The sequence below is a fragment of the Crinia signifera genome, chromosome 12 (assembly GCF_055691185.1).
Source record: "Crinia signifera chromosome 12, ASM5569118v1, whole genome shotgun sequence".
In the NCBI taxonomy this organism is placed as follows: domain Eukaryota; kingdom Metazoa; phylum Chordata; class Amphibia; order Anura; family Myobatrachidae; genus Crinia; species Crinia signifera.
Genome location: NC_139228.1, coordinates 73325951 through 73349227, shown reverse-complemented (window position 1 = coordinate 73349227; position 23277 = coordinate 73325951). Strand labels below are relative to the sequence as shown.

The 23277-nt window shown below is 47.2% G+C and overlaps 1 long non-coding RNA gene across 1 annotated transcript; it reads left to right on the top strand.

Moving 5' to 3' along the window:
- Nucleotides 1-18576: 18576 nt before the first annotated feature.
- Nucleotides 18577-22973, top strand: LOC146049669 (uncharacterized). Its single transcript, XR_014466174.1, has 3 exons — nt 18577-18693; nt 20502-20662; nt 20999-22973. It is a non-coding gene; the product is annotated as an uncharacterized LOC146049669 (long non-coding RNA).
- Nucleotides 22974-23277: the final 304 nt, after the last annotated feature.

Below are 23277 nucleotides of genomic sequence, written 5' to 3'. Positions count from 1 at the left end.
CTCCTCGCGGGCTTTACAGGTATCCGCGTCCCCTCGCGGGGCTCGCTGCGCTCGCCACGCTTCGGGCTCGGTGGCTCGCTGCGCTCGCCACACTATTCTATTCTCAACTCCACGCCGACGTGGATAGTGGGGGTATGAAAAGGTCGTAGGACGCGTACCGCCGCCCCTCGCGGGCTCGCTGCGCTCGCCACGCTTCGGGTTGACGTTGATAGTGGGGGTGGTGCACTATGAAAAATGGCATTTGGGGGCATTTCACTACTTTAATACACATTTCAATGCATTCTGATGCATTTCAGTGCAAAATCGGGTGCCATCGCATCGGATGCCATCGTATGGCATCCGATGCGATCGCATACGATTTTTGAGCTAAAATGGCTCAAAAATCGGTAAAACATCGTATCGCATCGATGGCATACGATGCCATGCGATGTTTTACCGATTTTTCACCATTTTTGCGCAAAAATCGGTAAAACATCGTATCGCATCATATGACATCGTATGCCACTACATATGGCATACGATGTTATCCGATGTTTTACCGATTTTTCACCATTTTTTGCTCAAAAATCGGTAAAACATCGTATCGCATCGTATGACATCGTATGCCACTACATATGGCATACGATGTTATCCGATGTTTTACCGATTTTTGACCATTTTTGATCAAAAATCGGTAAAACATCGTATCGCATCGTATGACATCGTATGCCACTACATATGGCATACGATGTTATGCGATGGCATACGATTTTTGAGCTAAAACAGTCAAAAATCGGTAAAAACATCGCATCGCATCGTATGCCATCGTATGCCACATGCGATGCGATGCGATTTTTAGCATACGATCTGCATACGATGCAGGTCGTGGGAGCCGTGATACTCCACAAGTACCTAATAGTAATGCCATGACACAAATTATTATACAGGGGGAGCAGCCTGTGGTGTCATGGCATTATTATTATACAGAGGTAGCAGCCTGTGGTGTCATGGCATTACTTTTATATTATACAGGGGGAGCAGCCTGTGGTGTCATGGCATAATTATTATACAGAGGGAGCAGCCTGTGGTGTCATGGCATTACTTTTATATTATACAGGGGGAGCAGCCTGTGGTGTCATGGCATTATTATTATACAGGGGGAGCAGCCTGTGGTGTCATGGCATTATGCCATGACACCACAGGCTGCTCCCCTGTATAATAATAATGCCATGACACCACAGGCTGCTCCCCCTGTATAATAATTTATGTGTCATGGCATTACTTGTATTATATTATACAGGGGGAGCAGCCTGTGGTGTCATGGCATTATTGTATAATAATAATAATAATGCCATGACACCACAGGCCACTCCCCCTGTATAATAATAATGCCATGACAATACAGGCTGCTCCCCCCTGTATAATATAAAAGTAATGCCACGACACCACAGGCTGCTCCCCCTGTATAATATAATAATAGTAATGCCATGACAAAAATTATTATACAGGGGGAGCAGCCTGTGGTGCCATGGCATTATTGTATAATAATAATGCCATGACACCACAGGCTGCTCCCCCTGTATAATAATAATGCCATGGCACCACAGGCTGCTCCCCCTGTATAATATAAAATAATGCCATGACACCACAGGCTGCTCCCTCTGTATAATAATAATGCCATGACACCACAGGCTGTTCTCCTTGTATAATAATTTGTGTCATGGCATTACTATTATTATATTATACAGGGGGAGAAGCCTGTGGTGTCCTGTCTTTTACGCAATGGAGCAGCCTGTGGTGTCCTGTTATGATTATAACACGGGGAGCAGCCCGTTGTGTCCTATTATACAGGGGGAGCAGCCCGTTGTGTCCTATTATACAGGGGGAGCAGCCTGTGGGGGTCTTTATATTATACAGGGGGAGCAGCCTATGGGGATCCTATTATTATACAGGGGAGAAGCCGGTGGGGTCCTACTTATGGGCCAGTGCTCTGGACTTGCCCCCCAGGCTAAAAGTTGCCAGCCAGCCCCTGGTAATGGCCATCAGTTGTGCGGTGCAATGAGCATTATGGTGTGGGGCATAATTTGTAACGGGCATTATGGCATGGGTCAAATGTATTGGGTGTGTGACGCGTAACAGGCATTACTGTGTAAATTTTGGCCGTATGCCTTCGGCTTGCAATATTCCAGCCACTCTTCCTAGTGTCATATGACCACGCCCCTGACCACAACGATTTTTCGACGTGCACCTTTGGCGCGCAGGACAGTTCCACCAAGTCGTTTTTCCTACTTGCACCACTGATGATGGCTAAAATGTTCATGGCCATCCCTACTGACCTACAGTACTTGTGTGATTATTATGTGATGTGTCATGTGATGTGAGAAGGCAAATGGATGAAAGCCAGTGGCATCACTAGGGTGCTGATCTGCTACTTCGGTGTAACCGCCTCAGATTGTATCATGAGCAGCCATATTGTGACAGAGGTGCTGGTTAAGGACCTAGGGGTACATTTTAGAAGGTGCTAAAAAAATAAGTAGAAATTGATTGGTTGCTACGGGCAACATCCCATCTTCAGGAGAACTCTTAGTAAATTTCCACTCTAGTGTGTAGAAAATGGAGGCATGGCATGCGGTCATGTCCACAAATGGTAACACTGTGTCGTTCATACCTCCCAACTTTCCCAATTACCACTAGTTGAATACTGTCCATCTTCCCACCGGGCGTAGGGGATGTTGGGAGAGCCAGTGATCAAAGCTGCTTCGTTTTGCACATGTCGGTACCCCGATACCATTCACAATGTTTTTGCCGGAATAATAATAATGTTATCAGTATAACCCCCTTGAATATGATTTATTTCAAAAGTAGTTACTGTAAATGTACATTAGAAGTAGAGCATCTGATTTTCAGGTGGATGGAATTAACATTGGACCGCTAGGAGTCTGGTCCCCTGGAAGAGTAGGCAAGTCTCCTGGAGCCGGATGAAGTGAGCTCACCTGGTGGGTGATGATAAGGTTCACTCTGAATCGAGTCATTGCATACATGCCTTCTCGCTGAACCATGCTGGTAATCTCAACATTGCCTAGTATGGGCGAGACCACAATGACTTAATCTTGCAGCCACGCCCCTGCACAACCACTATTTGCTGCTCCCACTAGGGACGCCAAACCGGGGGCATTTTTTCAATCCTGGGATCCAGGATAGAAAAATGTTCAATCCCGGGATCCCGGAATTGGCATCCCTAGTCCGCAGGCGTGTGACCCATACCCACCCTCACACCGGCCAACCCGTACATTTACTTAAATTGGCAGGCAGGCGGCCCGGGAGTGGAATCGGTTTGGAGGTGTACGTTGTCTCCGGGCGCGTGCACCTCCTCCTCAGCAGCCGGAGAAGAAGCAGGCAGGCAAGCACAGGTAAAGGCGCGGGTGGGCGCAGGTGAAGGGGCGGGCGGGTAGGCACAGGAGAAGAGGTGGGCAGCCAGGAGAAGGGGCATGTGGGCAGCCAGGAGAAGGGGCATGTGGGCAGCCAGGAGAAGGGGCGGGCAGTAGAAGGGGTGACAGCAGAGTGGGCGGTGTGGCCTGCGCAGCGTGTTGGCCACACTGCGCAGGCTGTACGCCGGGGTCAGGAAGAGCCGGGCAGACGCTGCCCAGCATTAGACTGCGCATGCTAATCCCGAAATTAAAATCCCGGACTTTTTAGGGCCAAATCCTGGGATCCCGCCGATCCCGGGATTGGCCACCCTAGCTCCCACCTGCACTACTGCCCTTATTTTAAGCCACGCCCCAACCCCATCCCTCCAGCTGGGTCAGCCTGAGAGTCGGCATCTACGCCGAAAGTTATTTTTCGAAAAAATATATTTTGGCCCCTCTTAACTGTTCACGTAGGGCCTGATTCAGGTTGGCTTGCTAAGCAGCGTCGCTACCTAGTGAGTGGGAAAACACTGCCTGCCGGCCATCCGCCCTCCCCCCCACCATGCGAATCCCCACATCTGCATGCGAAGGACGTGTACACTTACACATCCCCTCGCATGCTGCAGCACAAGCGAACAATCATTCGATGGGCGGCAAATTTTTTGCCGGCTCGCAGATAAACGTCAGTCTGAACTGACATTTATCTGGGCCAGAGATGGCCGAAATGAGGGCAGGTGCTGATGCCAGCGGCTAATACTGAGCAGGCATCGGGCCAGCGATTTTATGGGGATGCCGATGCCCCTGCCTGTGCAAGTGCCCATTAGATGTAATACTCACGGAAGGCATTTGCACATCGCAAACATCGGTCCCAAATTCGCATGGGACAGAGTGAACCAGAATCAGGCCCATATTGGCAAAAACATATATATTTCCAAGAAAATATTAAGGCATAGTATACGTGAATGTAGCTGGGTAGACAGACGTCCGGAAAGACGAGGTCAATGCTGCTGGCGCCATCGCCTGTAGCGGCCACAGCGCAATTCTCCCCAATCAGTGTCCCGCGGAGGCTTCTACCTCAAGAACTTTCCATTTAAGTACAAATATAAAACTCACTGGGCCAGCAACTGTGATTTTTGCATTTTCTCCGGTTTCCTTGATTGCTAACATTAAAAGGCCGTTAACGGCCATTAAGAAAAAAACGGTAAAAAATTTAAATTGCTGCAATCTAGCTGCTGAATGGGCCACACTGGAAGCTGCCGTTGTATTACAGGGAGAGTTATGCATCACAAGGTTCTTGAATAAAATTCCAAATGACAGTGGGACTTGTAAAACCTCCGCACAGAACTCTGTGTGCCCCAATTACTGTTGCGTGACAAAGGCGCGGCTGTCATTCAGAACGTAATGCATAATAGAGAGGTTCTAGCACGTTCTCGCAAGATACTGTAACTCATAAATAAGAAATGTTCTCAGCCCCTGTCCTGTCAGAGGTCGCACTATCTCCCACTCATACACTTCTCTTCATATCAGCAAGTGTTCTGCCGGGTATGGATCATTAGGTCACCAGCATGATGGTCTGCATCATTAGGTCGACATGCATTTAGGTTAGGTCGACAGGGTCATTAGGTTGACGTGTTTTTTTCCATCCGGAATGTCAACATAATCGACATAAACACTAAAATGTAGCACTGTGTCCCCTCGCTGCGCTCGCCATGCATTGGGCTCGGTGCCTCGCTGTGCTCGGCACACTATATTATTCTCCCACCATGCCCTAGTGGATGGTAGGGCATGAAATACCGCCTGTTGGCACATTTTGGTTCGAAAAACAGTAAAAAAAAATAAAAAAAAGGTCGACCTAATTACCCTGTCGACCTAACTCATGTCAACCTTAAGTCATGCCAACCTGGTGTCGACCTAATGCTGCTGCGGTGGGGGGGGTGGGAAATAACCCCCCCCAACTTTAGAGTGTTTTTTCACTCTCCTTAAACATTTTGGGGGTGTGGCCATGCCCCCCACGATTAGGTCACCCCCAAAAAATTTTACCGGGGCCCGGCATACCTCTCGGCACCCCTGGGGGCAGATGTAACGTGCAGAGAGAGTTCGATTTGGGTGGGTTATATTGTTTCTACGCAGGGTAGATATTGGCTAGTTTATTTTTACACTGCAATATATATTTCAGTTTGAACACACCCCACCCAAATCTAACTCTCTCTGCACGTTACCATCTGCCCCACCTGCAGCACAACATGGTTTTGCCCATTCTTGTGCTTTTTTTGCTTTGTCAACAAAGCTGAACCAGGCCTTCTGCCTGCCGTTTGTGCAAACTGGTGCGCCTAGAGATGGCCATCGGTGCAGTGATACTGCAACCAGCTAGTGATGGTAATAAACTATGTGATGGATGCCCATTGATAGTTTTTGCTATTGATGGTCATCCATTTTCTTTGACTGACTGGCCTGTGGTCCAATCAGAACGTGGAGGCGGGGCTTCAGGGTTGTCCGGGGCGGGGCTATGCTCTGTGTCCCGGCACCTTGACAAAAAAAAATCAGTACTGCTGTGCCATCGATGGAGGGAGGCCATCTGGTTCTCCCCATCGATGGCAAAAGTATTCAACATCAGCCATAAACCATCGATGGTCAGTGGCCATCCCTAGGTGCACCTCCACAAATGCCCCCCATTTGTATTCAGTGCACCCTGGTGCATGAATTGAGACTAACAAACAATATCACACCACCAACTTGTCATCGTATGCAGAGAATTAAAGTAGCATCTTGGGACAAGTCGCACGTACTTTATTTAAATGGAAAGTTTCTTTGTTAAATCATTCATTACCCTCCGCGCCATTGTAAGTCACCCGCTCATAGTGATTTATATACATCATCATTCCACGGAACCTGGCTCGCTGAAAATGCTACGGACCAATCATTTTAGAAATACAAGTAGATACAGGACATGCGAAGGAAATAATTGATGGTTCCAATCCAGGTTCCATGTTATTTCTGGACCTCTTCTGTAATGCGTTATTTGCTGTGCTCTCTGTAGCCGACATGAAATTCTTTAGCAAAACGATGGCGCTTGGCTGTCTATGAATCTCACAGTATCATCAGTCACTGTCTCTGGTGATGGAGACTGGTTTTAATGAGCAGAGCACAATAATTACCTTATTGCAATGTTAAAGCCAAATGACACTTATGATAAAAGGTTTCACGACAGTAAAACTAGTGAAGCGCGTGCATACCAAATGGCAGATCGAATATATCTACTCAGCCTACTGTTCCGTCACAAGTTACTGACTCGTTCCCTGCAAACTTTGGTCCCTATTCTGATTGTCTCGCACGGCTGCCCAAACCCCCCAAACCCCCCCCCCCCCAAACCCTGCAGGCATGTGAATGGATGATTGAGCGCAGTGGCGTAAGTTTGTCTCAGTTACCCGGAGGAAAGGTAAATATTGTGTACTCCACCCTAATAAGGTACCAGGTGCGGCAGCCATTTTAGGCGCTCTGTGTAGGATTACCCTGGGTGGACTAGATTAACCCTAAAAGAAATTACCGAAAATGGGTGATTTCAATGTATACTCCTGTCCATGTATTTTTCATCCAATCCACAAGTGCACCAGATGCGGCAGGCATGGTGGGCGCACTACGAAGGTTACACTGTAGGAGGTGAGCCATACAAGGACCCAATGCATACATTGGAAAGCAAATGCTTGTGTAGTAGTCTTATAATCCCAGCACAGAAACAGCCACGTGACCCACATCCTGCCCGCAGAGAAACCATCTGAGGCCACCAGCTTTGTGCACTGCATAGGTCAGCACTGGCAGGGTGTGCAATCTACGGAGGTACACCATACAGGAAAAGCACATGGTGGGGTAGATGTGTGCTGCAGTGGTGGGTGGAGGAGAGATAGAAAAGGCATGAACACACCTTTGCTGGGGACTGACGACAGGGAAATATTTTGAAATAATTTTCAAAGAATTATCAATGTCCAGGAATCATGAGAGCAGCACAGGTGGTTATTAGAAGGAGGGGGGCACATTCAAGCATGAGGGAAGTATTGCTATGTAGGCTGGCCCTGGTGCTTTCCCCCACAGCTCCATGCTCACCATGAGGGGTAGGCCTGGTGGGCCGAGTCCAGGTGTTCTCATGGCAAAGGTGAGGCCACATGATGTTCCTGAGTTTTGTGGTTATAATGCCGTCCTTCAGAAGTAATGTTGGTTTGTTGTTTTCCTTCTGGTTTCCTTTGGTTTAATGCCGGTATAATGCTGCTATTAATTTAAATCTGACCCTTTATAACTAGACCCTTCATATACTAGATCCCTAACGTCCCAAGGACTGACGTCCTAAACTACAGTATACTGATTATATCAGACTAAAGAAACATGTGCATCCTGATTTAACTGCCCCTCCCAATACACCTCCCCCACCAGCAATAGGTGCTAATCAGACCTAACAAATGACATAGCTCAGATAAAAACCACAATAACAGTTGTTTACAGATTTTAAGCGATATTCTGCAGTTGAATTCTGAAATATGATTACCTAGAGATTTAAATAAATTTAGCATAAGAGGTGGAATGCTCTGCAGACCAGATCAGTATATTGAATGCTGGATAGTTACCTAGAGATTTGAATAAATTCAGCATAAGAGGTGGAATACTCTGCAGACCAGGTCAGTATATTGAATGTTGGATATTTACCCTTTATAACTAGACCCTTCAGACACTAGACCCCGAACGTCCCCATGGACACATGTATATTTCAGAACATATTCCCTTGCTAGGAGTAGGAGTCAGCCACAGAAGTGATTTTGAGGGCTTTCAATTAACTGATTCAAACTTGCAGGAGAGGAAAGAGTGCCCCTTTGGGAGCAGGAGCCCGGTGGCAGATGACTCCATTGTCTCCCAAAGTTATGTCCGCAGCATTCCCCCCCCCCCCCCCCCGCCAGGCCGAATACGTCCCCTAGCAAGTGAGCGGATGCATTTGCATACACATCCACCCGACTGGGAGAGAAATCATTGGATGGTGAGATCATGTGACATCAGCACCCGCCCCAAGCAGGCATTAAAATGCCTGCATCTACACCCATAAAACTCTGGCCGTTCCCCTGTTGCCTCCCCATGCCTGTCCCCTTCCTGGAGCGAATGGCCCAGCGAGTGTGAAACTCCCATGGATTGCATATTTCTGCATGTGCATGCGCAAACCCCAACCATCGGGGATGGGGCTGAATTCGGCCCGCTACAAGCAAGTCTGAATCGTCCCCATTGTGCACGCATTATCGTGCACTTGCAGCAGCCCTGCGATGTTTAGGGAAATGGGAACACTATAGAATACTGCCCCTGAGGAAGGTGTGAGCTAACACACCGAAACGCGTTGAGCCACCACACATTGCTTCGATCCGAACCAGCCATACCACTCAAATGGTCGATATCCACCACTGTCTCCATTTACTGCCAACCCATGCTAGGACACTTTGGTAAATGATGGACTTTTTTCAGATGGATTCGACCTCCAAATGGGTAAATAACCAACCATCTATGGAATTTTACCGGAACTCCTATACCTATATTTGGGCCTCATACCATCACTAACCTTTCAACTCTTACTAAACACAAGTGAGCTTTATTGTCCATCTGACATTGACCTTCCAATTCCGTCCCCCACCAGAAGGGTGCCATGCGCCATCTTTTAAAGAACCAAGCTCTTTTTCCATTCAAATATCGATATTGGCAATTTTAAAAGTGTTCCCACCATGTTTTAATTGTGCATATCATATTTATTTTATACAGATGGAGCCGGCCTTGTCTTTGCAGGGGATGGCGGCAGAATCACCAGCCGCCATCCCCCGCCAGCCGCCATCTGCTCTGCGAAAGGGGACGTGCGTGCACGAGATGCGCGCGTCCCCTTCCGACGGCGCTTCCCCCGGGTCCCCACCGGCTTGTCGTCAGTCACCTGGGGTCCCCACCGCCTCCTCGCACCCCCCCCCCCCCTAAACCTGTCCGTCTCCCTGAAGTGGAGACAAACAGGTTCCCGTCGCCCAGAAACTGAGACGCGTGTGCGCGTGAGACGCACGCGCATCTCATTTAGATCTGTATGTAATAAATATATTTTTCTTGACAAAATACAGTATAATAGATGTACAGTATACGATGTATCGTATGCGATCCTGCCACTCGGGAACCTGCCCTCAAAGAAGTCACATAGGGCAGTATTCAATTCGAATCGGAAACTGCTGTTTGTCGGAAACGTTATTTTCCGACTTTTTTTTAGTCTAATCCATGATTCGACCTATTCCAATTTTTTTTCTTCCGACAAGTCGGAATGATCCGACCTATCGGAAATCACGTGGATTGTCAGAATAGCCACCAATCCACGTGCTTTTGTCAGAAACCAAATTTGACAGGTTTTGCGCTGTTTCCGACAATCTCAGACCGACTTTTACAAAAGTCGGATTGAGGGGATGAGGCAGGGAGGACGGCACCAGGTGAGCGGCAGCAGCTCACCCAATGCCATCCTCCCACCTCCCAGCGCTGTCCTGCCACAGACCCGGGCGGGGTGAGCAGCAGGAGCTCCCACAGTGTCATCCTCCCGTCGGCTGTCATCCAGGCACCATACTCCCGTCATCTCCTGACCTGACCCTGGTAGCAGGTCCATCCTGTTGGTATTCCGTTAAGTTTCTTTTAACTGAATTCAGTAGCTTTTCTTCACAACCTAGTTTGAAGTTAGTTGTGCTGTGCTTTCTTCTGGCCTAAGTGCTAACCATCTAGTTCAATGCATTTGAATGGGCTCCAAATGTAGACCTGCCGCGCTCTCCTGGCATTTCATTATCAACTGTGCTTCTAAAATGTGCTTAATGTAGCATTTTATAGTTTGTGGTCAATTAACTGCTAGCAAATATAGGTCGATCTTGGGTCGTTGGATCTTGGGTTCATAAGCTACATTTCTGTCCTCTTATCTAGCACTGATTTCAGCAATTATCAATAACTGAAATCAGTGCTCTCAGTACTAATCCTTCTGTATTTCTATGTTTGTCCTTTACAATTTTTACAGATACAGGTACATCTTTGCTGCAGTGATGCCAAACAGCCCGTCTTGGCATGTTGGGTCTAAGGAGAATCTTCAAGCGTTGGGTGTCTTTTTTGCTTCTTGTTTGACAAAAAAATTATCCTACTGTAATTTTAATGTAATTGGACTAGGGGCCTAATTCAAACTTGATTGAACAGCATCAAATTTGCTCGGCCGGCAAACAGTTTAGCCTCTGCCCCGCTCCAGTGAAATCCTTAGGAATGGAAGTGCTCACTGTGAGGATGGATGTGTACAACTACACATCTTTTCATACCTGAGCAAAAATGTCCAAATCCCGTCGGAAGCTGCTCACCATCTAATGATTTGTACACTGGTCACAAGTCATCACAGCCGTCATGTAGCCCAGGACTTACTCAGTGGTTGTGAGGAATATCCGGGCTGCTACACACGTTGCCACACACAACGGACATACACAGTCTAACAAACCAAGCACTTCAGTAAGAGGGACTGCCACTTTTGTGGCAGAAGTGCTTGGTTTGTTTGGGCCCGCACAAACCAAGCTGCCAATGGGTTTTAGATGGCTTACAGTATTGTTATTCATCGTCATATTTGGAACATATCAGGCTCAGTAGCTAATGTGGGCTTCCCTAGAGTTCAACAACAGTTTTATTTGTATTTTACACAGTGCTAGAACACACAACACTGTGCACTTTATTAATGCCTTAGAGCCCACAGTCACACACTCTCTCCCACTGGTCACTGCCACCGGTGTGTGATGTTATGTTTGTGCCATGTTTTGTAGTGTAATGTGTTGTGTATGTTTGGGGATTCTTTTGTGCATTAGAGCACACAGGCCCACATCCTCTCCCTCCAGTATCTTGTGTGACATGGTGCCCAAATACTGCAATCCAGTGCCAGAAAGATGACATTTTGCCTTGGTTTCAGATCTGAGTTGATAGGAAGACCCGAGCTGGGACAGGTCTGTGAGACTGCTCTGGCTTCTCTGTGACTGGCAGTGACTTCCTATTGGAAGTTCGACCTGCCAGTCACTCCAGGCAGTCCTACTGGGAGGTGTTCCCTCTTTCCGGGACGCCTCTACATGGGCTGCTGAGCGGCAGCCTATAAAATCCGGGTTCCGTGCATGCGCAGTATGAGAATGATACTGCGCATGCGCCGGACCCGGGACCCTAAATACGCCTCATGGGACTTCTGCAAAAGCAGCCCATAGAGCAGGGCTGGGCAATTGCGGCCCTCCAGATGTTGATGAACTACACATCCCAGCATGCCTTGCATCAGTTTCAGCATGGCCACATAGCAAAACTAATGCAAAGCATCCTGGGATGCGTAGTTCATCAACATCTGGAAGGCCGCAATTGCCCAGCCCTGCCATAGAGGCTAGGGATCGGCGCATGCACAGTACCGAAGAAGCTACTGCACATGCGCCAGCTGCATGGCGGGGACCGGCGGCTGGGACTAGGATTTAAGTTGATGAAAACAGAGCTCTGCAGTGGATCAATGCTAATTATGATGGGCACTTAGGAATGCCAAACTCTTCTTCTCATCCCTGGCAATTAAACTGTGTTTCAGAGCTTGATGCTCGCATTTCATGTTGAAAGCAGCGCTAATGCATTTGAGAAACAATGGAAAGATTTCAAGGGGACCCTGGCAGAGGTTTCATTTTGCTTTTTTGGCAATCTCCTACGTGCCAAAGAATAAAAGAACACTTGACAAAGATACATATGAGCTGGCGACAATGTTTGATCCGAGCTCTGGAGGGAAAATTGAAGCCATTTTTCTATTGTCTACTCGTATTGTACACTAAATAAATGTTCTTAACAGCAATTCACCGTTGACCACCGAGCCATTATTCTCTTTGACAAACTTTGACCATGGGCCTCGAACAAGAGCGTATTAGGGAAATCAGCTTAACAGTGGAATTTAGTCAGCTGGAAAGAATTGCTTGCTGCCAAAGCTGTGTTAAGGGAAGATTCAGACATAAATATTAATAAAGGGATGTTGTGTTCTTGGGAGATAATGTAAACTCTGCAAGGAACAGGAGTCCTGGTCATTTCTGCAGAGATCTAACCTGCCAGCACCCTCTTCACTAAGGTAAAGGATCGCACTATTGTACAAACAAGGGGCGGTCTTGTGGCAAGAATAAAAATAAAAAGGTGAAAAAGAGAGTAAAAAAAATATGCAAAAGCGAAAACAAGAAAGGAAAACAAAAAGCGTTAGAAAGAGAAGGGACAGAGGGAGTGTGGTGCAGATTTGCTCGTATATCGGCCATAACTGTTTCCCCATTGTGTGCTCAGAACAAAATGTGCATATTCCACTGTACAGTATGCTGCACGCTTGATTTCGTTTCCAAGCTGTCATCATGGATAGTGCGCTCTTGTCCTAGCTGTATCCTTGACACAAATAGGAAAATATACTAAGATCGTATGTTTTGGACGACCATATGATGCTTCTGTGTGTAAGAGTAAAGAAAGAGTTAAAAATTAAGAAATTAAAACGGTGTGAGATCCCCCCTCTCATGAGCATAACCAGTCCCGGGCTCCTGGTTCCCAAAATATGGGGAAAAAGTGACATAGTATTTAAAGAACTTGTACAGAGTTCTTGAATCCGTTTTTGGTCCAAAAATATGGGGGACAAGAGAAGTGGGGGTCCCCTGTATTTTTAAACCAGCACCAGGCTCCACCAGTCAGTAAGTTAATGCCAAAGCCAGGGGATAATTTTATATTGGTCCTGCGGCCTTGGCATTAAGCCCCCAACTGGTCAGCTCCAAAGCTTAGGGCTATCCCCGGCAACCCTTGGTGGTGGGTTGATAAAAAATAAATGTAATATTGGGTTTGGTTGCGGAACTAGTCCCAACTAGGGAAGCCAATTCCGGGGCATTTTTTCATTCCCGGAATTTGGGATTGAAAAATGCTCAATCCCGAGATTCCCCTGCCGCCCCACATGTTGACCTTCATGGTCAGGTGCGGGTGGGAGCTGAGACGCCCTGCAGCTGTGAAGCAGGTGGTGCGTCTGGGAGCCGGGCCGGGGAGATTTGATCGCTGCTGGAGGCGTGTCTGGGTGCGGGGCAGGCCGCTGGTGCCTGGCTGGGGATCAATGTGCAGTGCGGCTGTGGTCGGGCAGATCGATTGTTCGGCCTGCGCAGCATGACCTCTGACCATCACGCTGAGCAGAGTTGCTGCCAGGCATCGGGAACAGCCGGGCAGTGTCTGAGCGAATGCTCAGACGCTGCCCAGCATTAGACTGCACATGAGCGGTCTAATCCCGAAATTGAAATCCCTGTGTTTTCGGAGCCAAATCCCGGGATACCGCCTATCCCCCAGGATTATCCACCCTAGTCCCATGATATGAATGGGTACATTCCTACCCATTTGATTTTAGTAAATTTTCCCCAAAAAGTTTGGTAAAGTTTGGTATGTTATTTTAACGGTGACTGTAATATTCAATACATCTTTACTAATGAAATGTTGAAATGCTAACAATGTTCACATTATGTGGTGCAGAAATTCGGTACTCTATTGTAGTCTAATCCTAAAACCATGGCAGCTACAAATACTTTTATGGCAGTGTACAGCTAATGTCGCAAAACTGTGCTTGCTGCATTGAGTACAGGTAACACTGTCTTAATGACACATTGTGTATGTATATCAGCCTACCCTTTATAACACTGACTTACTGACACATTGTGTAAATGTATAGCATCTCACCCTGTATAGCACTGACTCTGAACTCTCTGAGATGTGTGTAAAAGTAGAATGATGGGGTAATGGCTATGTCTCCTCATAGACCAAGGACCCCATCTGAGATGAATGTAGACAGGAGAATGATGGGGTAATGGCTGTATCTCCTCATAGACCAATGCACCCATCTAAGTTGTATGTAAACAGCAGAATGATGGGGTAATGGCTATGTCTCCTCATAGACCAATGAACCCATCTGAGTTGTATGTAGACAGGAGAAGGATGGGGTAATGGCTATGTCTCCTCATAGACCAATGAACCCATCTGAGTTGTATGTAGACAGGAGAATGATGGGGTAATGGCTATGTCTCCTCACAGACCAAGGAACCCCTCTGAGATGTATGTAGACAGGAGAATGATGGGGTAATGGCTGTATCTCCTCATAGACCAAGGAACCCCTCTGAGATGTATGTAAATAGCAGAATGATGGGGTAATGGCTATGTCTCCTCATAGACCAAGGAACCCCTCTGAGATGAATGTAGACAGGAGAATGATGGGGGTTAATGGCTATGTCTCCTCATAGACCAAGGAAGCCATCTGAGATGTATGTAGACAGGAGAATCATGGGTAATGGCTATGTCTCCTCATAGATCAAGGAACCCTCTGAGATGTGTGTAGACAGGAGAATAATGGGGGGTAATGGCTATGTCTTCTCATAGACCAAGGAACTCTCTATGGTGTGTGTAAACATATTTAAAAAGTAAATGTGCACGTTTTATTTTAGAAATTTTGACACCGTAGTCCCCAAGCATTCACCCAGCATGGAGACGCTGGAATTCAGGAAATAACCACAGAGAAACAGTATTATTCATCACTCATTTTATTACACAAATTGTTGTTGGAAATGTGGTGGGATGCCTCTACATTGGGAGCGCATGCCACTCCGTGATGGTGACAGGGGTGCATTCCACTCCTTGGATGGTGAAGGGGGCATATGCCACTCCAGTGGCAGGGATGCTTGCCACTTTGTGGATGAAGACAGGGGTACATGCCACTCCGTGGATGGTGATGGGGGTGCATGCCACTCCCTGGATAGTAGCGGGTGCGTATACCACTCCGTGAATGGTGACGGGGGCGCATGCCACTCTGAGGATGTTGATTGGTGCTCTTGCCAGTCCGTGGATGTTGACGGGGGCTCTTGCCACTCCGTGGATAGTAACGTGGGCTCTTGCCACTCTGTGGATAGTAACAGGGGGTTCTTGCCACTCCGTGGATAGTAATGGGGGCTCTTGGCACTCTGTGGATTTTGATGGGGGTAAATACCACTCCGTGGATTTTGACGGGGGTGAATACCACTCCTCGGATGTTGATGGGGGTGAATACCACTCCGTGGATGTTGACGGGGGTGAATACCACTCCGTGGATGGTGATGGATTCTCATGCCAATCCGTGGATTGGGATGGGGGCTCTTGCCACTCCCTAGATATTGATGGAGGCAAATTCCTCAATGGTAAGGAGTCCTTTCTCTCCCGCTGTGGTGGGGTCTGTCTCTCTCACGGTGCCATCGGGGCCTGTCTCTCACGAGGAGGTGGTGGGGCCTGTCTCTCACGAGGAGGTGGTGGGGCCTGTCTCTCGTGAGGAGGCTGTGGGACCTGTCTCTCATGAGGAGGCGGTGGGACCTGTCTCTCATCAGGAGGCGGTGGGGCCTGTCTCTCGCGGGGAGGCGGTGGGGCCTTTCTCTCGAGGGGAGGCGGTGGGGCCTTTCTCTCGAGGGGAGGCGGTGGGGTCTGTCTCTCGCGGTGCTGGGGGCGTCTGCCTCTCCCGGGGCTCTTGCTTGGCTTGGCTCATTGATGGTAATTGGGCCATTTTCCTCTCTAGTGGTAGGTTGGACACTCTGCTGCACCTTAATTAAGATAAAATAGAAATAGTAAATAATAAATAAGCTATACAAAAATATTGCTTCTAGTCATAATGTTTTTTTCAGCACTGGCAGAGTAGATGGAGCCCAAAGGAGCTACTAAATTGTTTTCCTATTTGGGGTGCGACCAACTGCTGGTGCGGGCATTTCAGCAGGACTGTTCACATTGTGCCCATTACTTTTATAAGGCCCCCGATGGTGGGGGTCTGCTCAATAATGCGCATGTGAAAACAGTGGGCATGTTCAGGATGGGCGGATGAGGTTACATGACGTCAGCACCCGCCCCCAATCCGTCAGAAAGTGTTCATCTGAAAAGGAAATCCTGGCTTCCTTTACACAACGAACAGAAGAAAAATCATTCAATGGTGAGTTACCATGAAATGATTTTTCCTCTGCGCGAACACATGCGTGTGAATATGTAAGCATCCACATCCACTCGCAGCATACTGCGGGTATTCGGGTGGCGGGGTGGGTGTGCCTTTGGCAGGCGAAGTTTACCTGCTTGATAGGCAGCGGATATAGGCAGCCTAGCGAGCAGGTCTGAATTGGGCCCTTTATGCGGCTGTACGCATCCTTTCTGGGCGCCATGAAAAACAATCTCGTGTCACAATTCATTACATATTAATAAGATGATTATGTGGAATCATAATCGCTGGTCTCCCTTCTGCAGAGCCGGCTCACCCCGCACTGACAGCGGGGTGAGCCGGCTTTCTCCTGCGCAGCTAACAGCCTCTGTAGCACTGTCCCAGGGCTACAGAGGCTGAAAGCTTGATTGGCTGATGCGTTTCCATGGAGATGCATAGCTCAGCCCTGATTGGCTCCATGGAGACGCATAAGCCGAAGACGCTCTTAGCCTCTGTATTGCTGGGACAGCGCTACAGAGGCTGTTAGCTGCGCAGGAGTAAGCCGGCTCACCCCGCTGTCAGTTCTAGGTGAGCTGGCTCTGCTGCAGACAGACCAGCGCTGGATCCTAGATTGGTAAGTATATTGGTGTAAAAGTGAGATGTGTGTTTGTGTGCAAAATAAAGTTATGACATGACACAGGCTCGTGACACCGCTGCGATCCCCAGAAGGCCCTGCACAGAACCGCTATAACGAATCACATGTTGCCACGCACCTTTGGGGTGCTGAAAAGCTGTTTCAGGTGTTTGGACAGGTCATCAGGAATACTGTTTTACCACCCAGCAAAGGAATCGGTACATCTGTCAGAATGAACTTAGGTCTACAGTCATTAGGTCGACCCCATTAGGTAGACTGGCTGGAAGGTCAACCTGATTTAAGGTAGACATGGGCCAAGGTCGACATGACTTAAGGTCGAATTTGCATAAAGGTCGACATGAGGAAGGTCGACTGGTCATAAGGTCGACATGGGTTTTTCACTGTTTTTTGGTCTGAATGTCGACACAGTCGACATGGACACAGTTGGCAATGAGAATCGGACCCTCGCATCGCTCGCTATGCATCGGGCACGGTGGCTCGCTTCGCTCGCCACAGCTTTAATAACCTCCTCCACGCCCTAGTGGATGGTAGGGCATGAAATACCGCATGTCGGCTCAAAAAACAGTGAAAAACATCATGTCGACCTTATGACCAGTCGACCTTCCTCATGTCGACCTTTATGCAAATTCGACCTTAAGACATGTCGACCTTGGCCCATGTCGACCTTAAGTCAGGTCGACCTTCCTGCCAGTCGACCTAGTGGGGTCGACCTAATGACTGTAGACCTAAGTTCATTCTAATAGATGACCGCTTCCCCCTGCAAAAATAGTGATGATTGTCCAGGTTTGCTGCATGTTACACAACATAGCCCTGGCCCAAACTTCCTATGTTGAGGAGGAAGCAGAAACTACCACCCCTACGGTAGTGAGGGGTACGCAGAGGGGGGATCTGATGCGTAGTGAGATCATCAGGTGCTACTTCTCAGGTAATTACACTTTCCCCTAACATGTACCTTTGCTGTAAGTGTCCTCACATACAATAAACCATTCCCCATACATTTCCATCAATATTTAGGGGAGTAGTCAGAGGCCTAGAGTAGAATCTGTTGAACCTGAGGTATCCCTTGGTAACTACATGCTGGTAAGTACATTATTAAAATTTTGTATACCAGTGGTGTTGAACTCATGGGTCTTCAACTCTATGCCCACTTGGATAGTGGGGAAATGAACAGGACCATTTTAACATTGAATCCTATTGAAAATTGCGTCGATCGCATCGCATGAGATTTGGTTGCATGCAATGCGATTTTTTTCTGACCCGATCTCAAAATCGGGCGCCCAGTTATTACACAAGTACCCTATAACTATTAAATGGCTCCTTACCAGCTATCTATCTCTGCCCCTGATTTCTGTCCCCGGCCATGGTGTCTATATCCATCGGCTCTGCTGCAGCCAGACTCTGCTCTGGTCTCGGACAGCAGGGGCTGCTGGGACACGTAGTTTTTTTTAAGTGTCTGGCAGCCAGGCACTTAAACCAAAACTACATGTCCCAGCAGCCCCTGCTGTCCGGGACCAGAGCAGACCAGACTAATGGATACCTGAAAGCAGTTCTCGGTAAGAGGAGATCATGGGGCACTGCCTGTGTGGATGAGGGGAGGAGGACCCAGCAAGTCACAGGGATCCAAAGCAAACACTGCAGCAAGGATCTGACTGTCAGCCCCCACCACAGTGATTTGGGTGAGAGTTATTTTGTTTCTGTGCAGGGTAAATACGGACTGCTTTATTTTTACAATGCAATATAGATCTCACTTTGAAGAAAAAACCCACCCAAATCTAACTCTCTCTGCACATGTTTTATCTGCCCACCTGCAGTGCAGCATGGTTCTGTCCATTTGAGAAGGAATTTGCCTCTTAGAGTGAACTGGAATAAGGCTCATGGTTTTGTCCATCTAAGAAGGAATTTGCCAGAAGGAGTGAACCAGAATAACCCCCTTTATGCTTCTTACAATACTAGCGGTGTATTATCCTCTGCTGCACTTCTGAGTTTCGGCTATGTCTGAGGAAAACTGTCTCTGATTTAGCATGCTGACTGTACAGTAGCGGTGCTCTTGTGCTTACTCTTACTAGATTTCTAAATTTTGCTGCTCATATGGAGTCTGGCTGTCTCAAATCCAAATTTCAGCATTGCTCTTCTTTATGACATTACAATAACTTTGAGGAGCTATAAAGATTCTACAACTAGCAATGGTCATTGAACATCGATGATTCAAAATCATTGATGGTCTATGGCCGATGCAGAATAGCTTTGCCATCGATGGGGAAGAACCAGATAGTTTCCCTCAGTTGATGTCAAGAATAAACTAATATTTTTTTTTCCCCAAGCAGCCGGGACACGGAGCATAGGTCCACCCCTGACATCCGTAAAGCCCCTGGCCCCATGTTTTGATTGGCCCTCAGGCCAATCAGTGAAAGAAAATGGATGACCATCGATAGATACAAATATTGATGGTCATCCATAGCGTAGTATGCCACTATCGATGGGCAGTTGCACTATTGCCATCAATGGCAATGATGGCCATCCTTAGCATGCAACTGGGAGCCTACAACACAGGGCCTGATTCAGAGTCGGTCACAAGAGCAAAATCTTTTTCAAAAGGGTAAAACCATGCTGCACTACAGGTGGGGCAGATGTAACACGTGCAGAGAGAGTTAGATTTGGGTAGGGTGTGTACAGACTGAAATCTTAATTGCAGTGGAAGAATAAAGCATGGCCCCCCTGGACCCCCCCCCCCCCAGACACCCCCTCTCCAGCATCTCCCAAATGTCAGTGTTTAAATACTGCAATCCGTTGCTTTTTGGGGGAGGGGGCGTAGGCCCGCAAATCTTGGTATTTACACTGCTGGGGGTGGGGCTTGATGACATCAGTGTTGCTGATAGTCTCCTCTCCGGGCTGTGCCTGGTATTATCCTTCCCTGCCCAGAAACAATATACTGTAACTCACAGTCTGTTTGGATGATTGCTAATAACGGAGGCTCTTAAGGTGCACCCACACAGTCCAATATGTACTTCCAATTTTGACTATATAGTCAGGAATCGGAAGACAGGTTAGTGCACATCGCACCTTGTTTGTGCTGCTTGTGTTGGCGTTGCCCGGCCTTGCCGGATTAGTATCACAAGTATAAAAAAAATACTACACTGTGTACAATCTAGTATTCTAGTAAAGTCAAAATCTTACATAGCCAAAATCACAAGTAAATATGTACTCAAAATTGGTGGTTCTAAGTTCTAATGCTGATCCTGCAGAGGCCCGCATCAGCATAAAAAACTGTATACACACCATGCAATATATACTAAGTTTTCTACCGATCTTGACTATATAGTCAAGATTGGTAGCTCATATCGCACTGAGTATATGCACCTTCACTGTTTATTGGTGTGGAGACTGGTAACTGGGGCTCACGGACCTCCATTTAGCTGACTGCTTGTCTCTGTCTCTACCCTACATAATATGTGTACGGTGTACCATTCCCTATACCGCTCACCAGCTCCAGTACTGAAGAAGGGAACGTCTCCCTGCCCACCTTCTATGGGACTACGTCTGAACTCCACTGCCGATGGTGGAATCAATCTGCTGTTCCTCAGATACCTTATCACCTGGAATTAACTCTACTTCTCTCCTGTCACCGGGAACATCAGTTTGTATTGGGTAAGCGCACTGCCTCCCCGCTCCTATCCAGTCTGCAGCACAGTTAGGGAGCCCATGGACCTTCAACTGTATATCACAGCTAGTACTGCACAATATGCAGTGGCGGATCCAAGGGGAGGGGCTGCAGCACCATTCAAAATTCAAATAAGGGAACAACACCAACTGCTATTCCAAAGTGACTCACTGGCAGTAGGTGTGGCTCTCCTATTTGAATTTTTAACTGTTCTGCAGCCCCCCTCTGGACCAACCACTGACAATGTGTAGCCTGCATAAGTGGCATTAACTATACTGAATATGGAAAACAATGATTAACAATTATCTCATTACCAATTACAGATTCCTACAAGTCTTCAATATCCAGAATGTGTCTCTTAAAGAGAGCAATGAAAATATACGTATATCAGAAGGTTTGTTTCTAAGCATCCTGGTCTGGGTTCCCTGTATAAGATCTCTGCCTTATACAATTGCTATGCACCACAGCTGCCTTCCAGCATTCTGTATTCAGGAGACAAACTGCATAGCTGTATCATCACCTTATTAATACATAGACTGCAATGAAATGAAGTGAGATGGACTTGCGGGCTCCGAAAATACATTTGGTTTATCCATACAGCGTATCCACAATGACGCAGATCTGTTACACCTAGGAAATCTGAAAGCATTGCACAACATTTGGCAACAATAAGGAATAATTTCTACTTCCGAATAAGTCATTAGTCCCATTATCTTATGCCACAAACATTCAGGTAACCAAACACGGGCCGATATATCGGCCCTTCCACTGAATGGCTGAGATATTTTTGCACCATCGGCCAGCGATGTATCTGTAAACTGCATCATTCACATATATATCGCATCGGCTGTGCAACACAGCCAAGGCCCAATATATCTAAAGATATATCGGTGGACCGTGCTGTGTGTACAGGGATCCGCTGACCACTCGTTCAGCCACGCTGGGAGCCACCGGTGATGGACAGCTCTGTGGGCGGGTATATGCAAATGCACCCTCTCATTTGTGATGTCAGCCCCGGCTTATTGGGCAGCATGTATGGAGAACACAGGTCAGACCAGCTCACAGATGATTCAGCCAGCTCTGTAATTGAATCCGGCTATATTGGCGGCCAATGATGATCGGCGATCTTTCAGGAAATCTGGGAAATTAACAATGTTAAACTGCCGTTAGAGTTAAGTTGCAATTAGGGCAACGGCTAGGTTGCAATTAGGGTTAAGTTGAAGTTAGGGTTCAGTGCTTTCCTGCTCCAGTCCAACTCCACGTGAAGTTCAGTAGTTAATAAACAACCAAATACCTACCTGAGTCTAAACAACTACATTGTGCCTGTAAACAGTAGCGAAACTTAACCTACAATTCTACAGTCCAACATTTCTAATGCAAGCCCAGTCTCAGCAGTTGAGCGACAATGTCTTATATTTCCGATGTTTGATGTGTTTGTCTTCGCTTTCATTCTACCATCTGTGTTGTTTTTTTCTTATGTCGGTGCCCCCACAGTTTCCCCGTGTCACAGTGTTATATTTAGCGAGAGACAAGATGTCTCCGGGGAACCCTTTCATCTGCCACATTATTATGGATGCCACCTAGTCCAGATGGTGGAACAGATTGCGATGAGATAGGAGAGACCACTATGGCCATCTGCCTGGCGCTGCCATGCCAGTAGACATTAAGCCTATGTACAAGCAAAAAGAGTTCACCAACAGAAGGAAGTCTACTCGCATTAAGGCATTCCCAGCTTATCAGGAGGAAACCTGGTCACCACGAGGGACGTTCTGAGATATGACCTAGACATGATGTTCAAAGGAGACGTTTCATACTTTATCGAGGGTTCTGCAACTTCTTAGCCTTTCCTTGTCAAATCGTCAGCGTATGGTCCATGTGATTAGTTTGAGCTAGGAATACAGATATAGATTTTAAAGGTAGAGCTACGGAATCTTTAATACTTCTTATGTACTTCTTATCTATAGACTGTAAGCTGGCGAGCCGGGCCCTCTCACAGTAAGCACCACAAAAGTGTAACATCTGTTTTGAAATCTACCATTCATTTGGATTTAAATTGCAAAAACAACAAACATTTATGAATTAAGGTGGTAATTTCTTTCTTCTTTTTCACACACAAAAATCCAATAATATACTGATAGGTTAATTGGCAAAATTAACCCTAGAGTGTGTGTGTGTGTGTGTGTGTGTGTATATATATATATATGGTAGGGAATATAGATTGTAAGCTCCACTGGGGCAGGGAGTGAATGTTCAAATATTCTCTGTACAGCGCTGCGGAATATGTGTGCGCAATATAAATAACTGGTAATAATAAATTAATTAATAATACCCCTTTTAAACCAGCTCTAATAACAGTCTGTAACCAGTCTGACTCGGGTCGTGAGACCGGGGATTTCAATCTGGCATCTGTTCTGGGTAGAACACGGGTTCAATCCGGATCGCTGTGCAGGGTCGAATCGATTTAGGACCCGTTCACTGCAACGGAAAAGCCGGTGCTGGGAGATGCTCTCGTCTCCCAGTGCGAGCTCAGGCCCCGCATTATGCCAGATGGGGACGCGGGTTAAAAAGGGGTCAAAAGCCTGGTAGTACCTGGGTTGGAGAC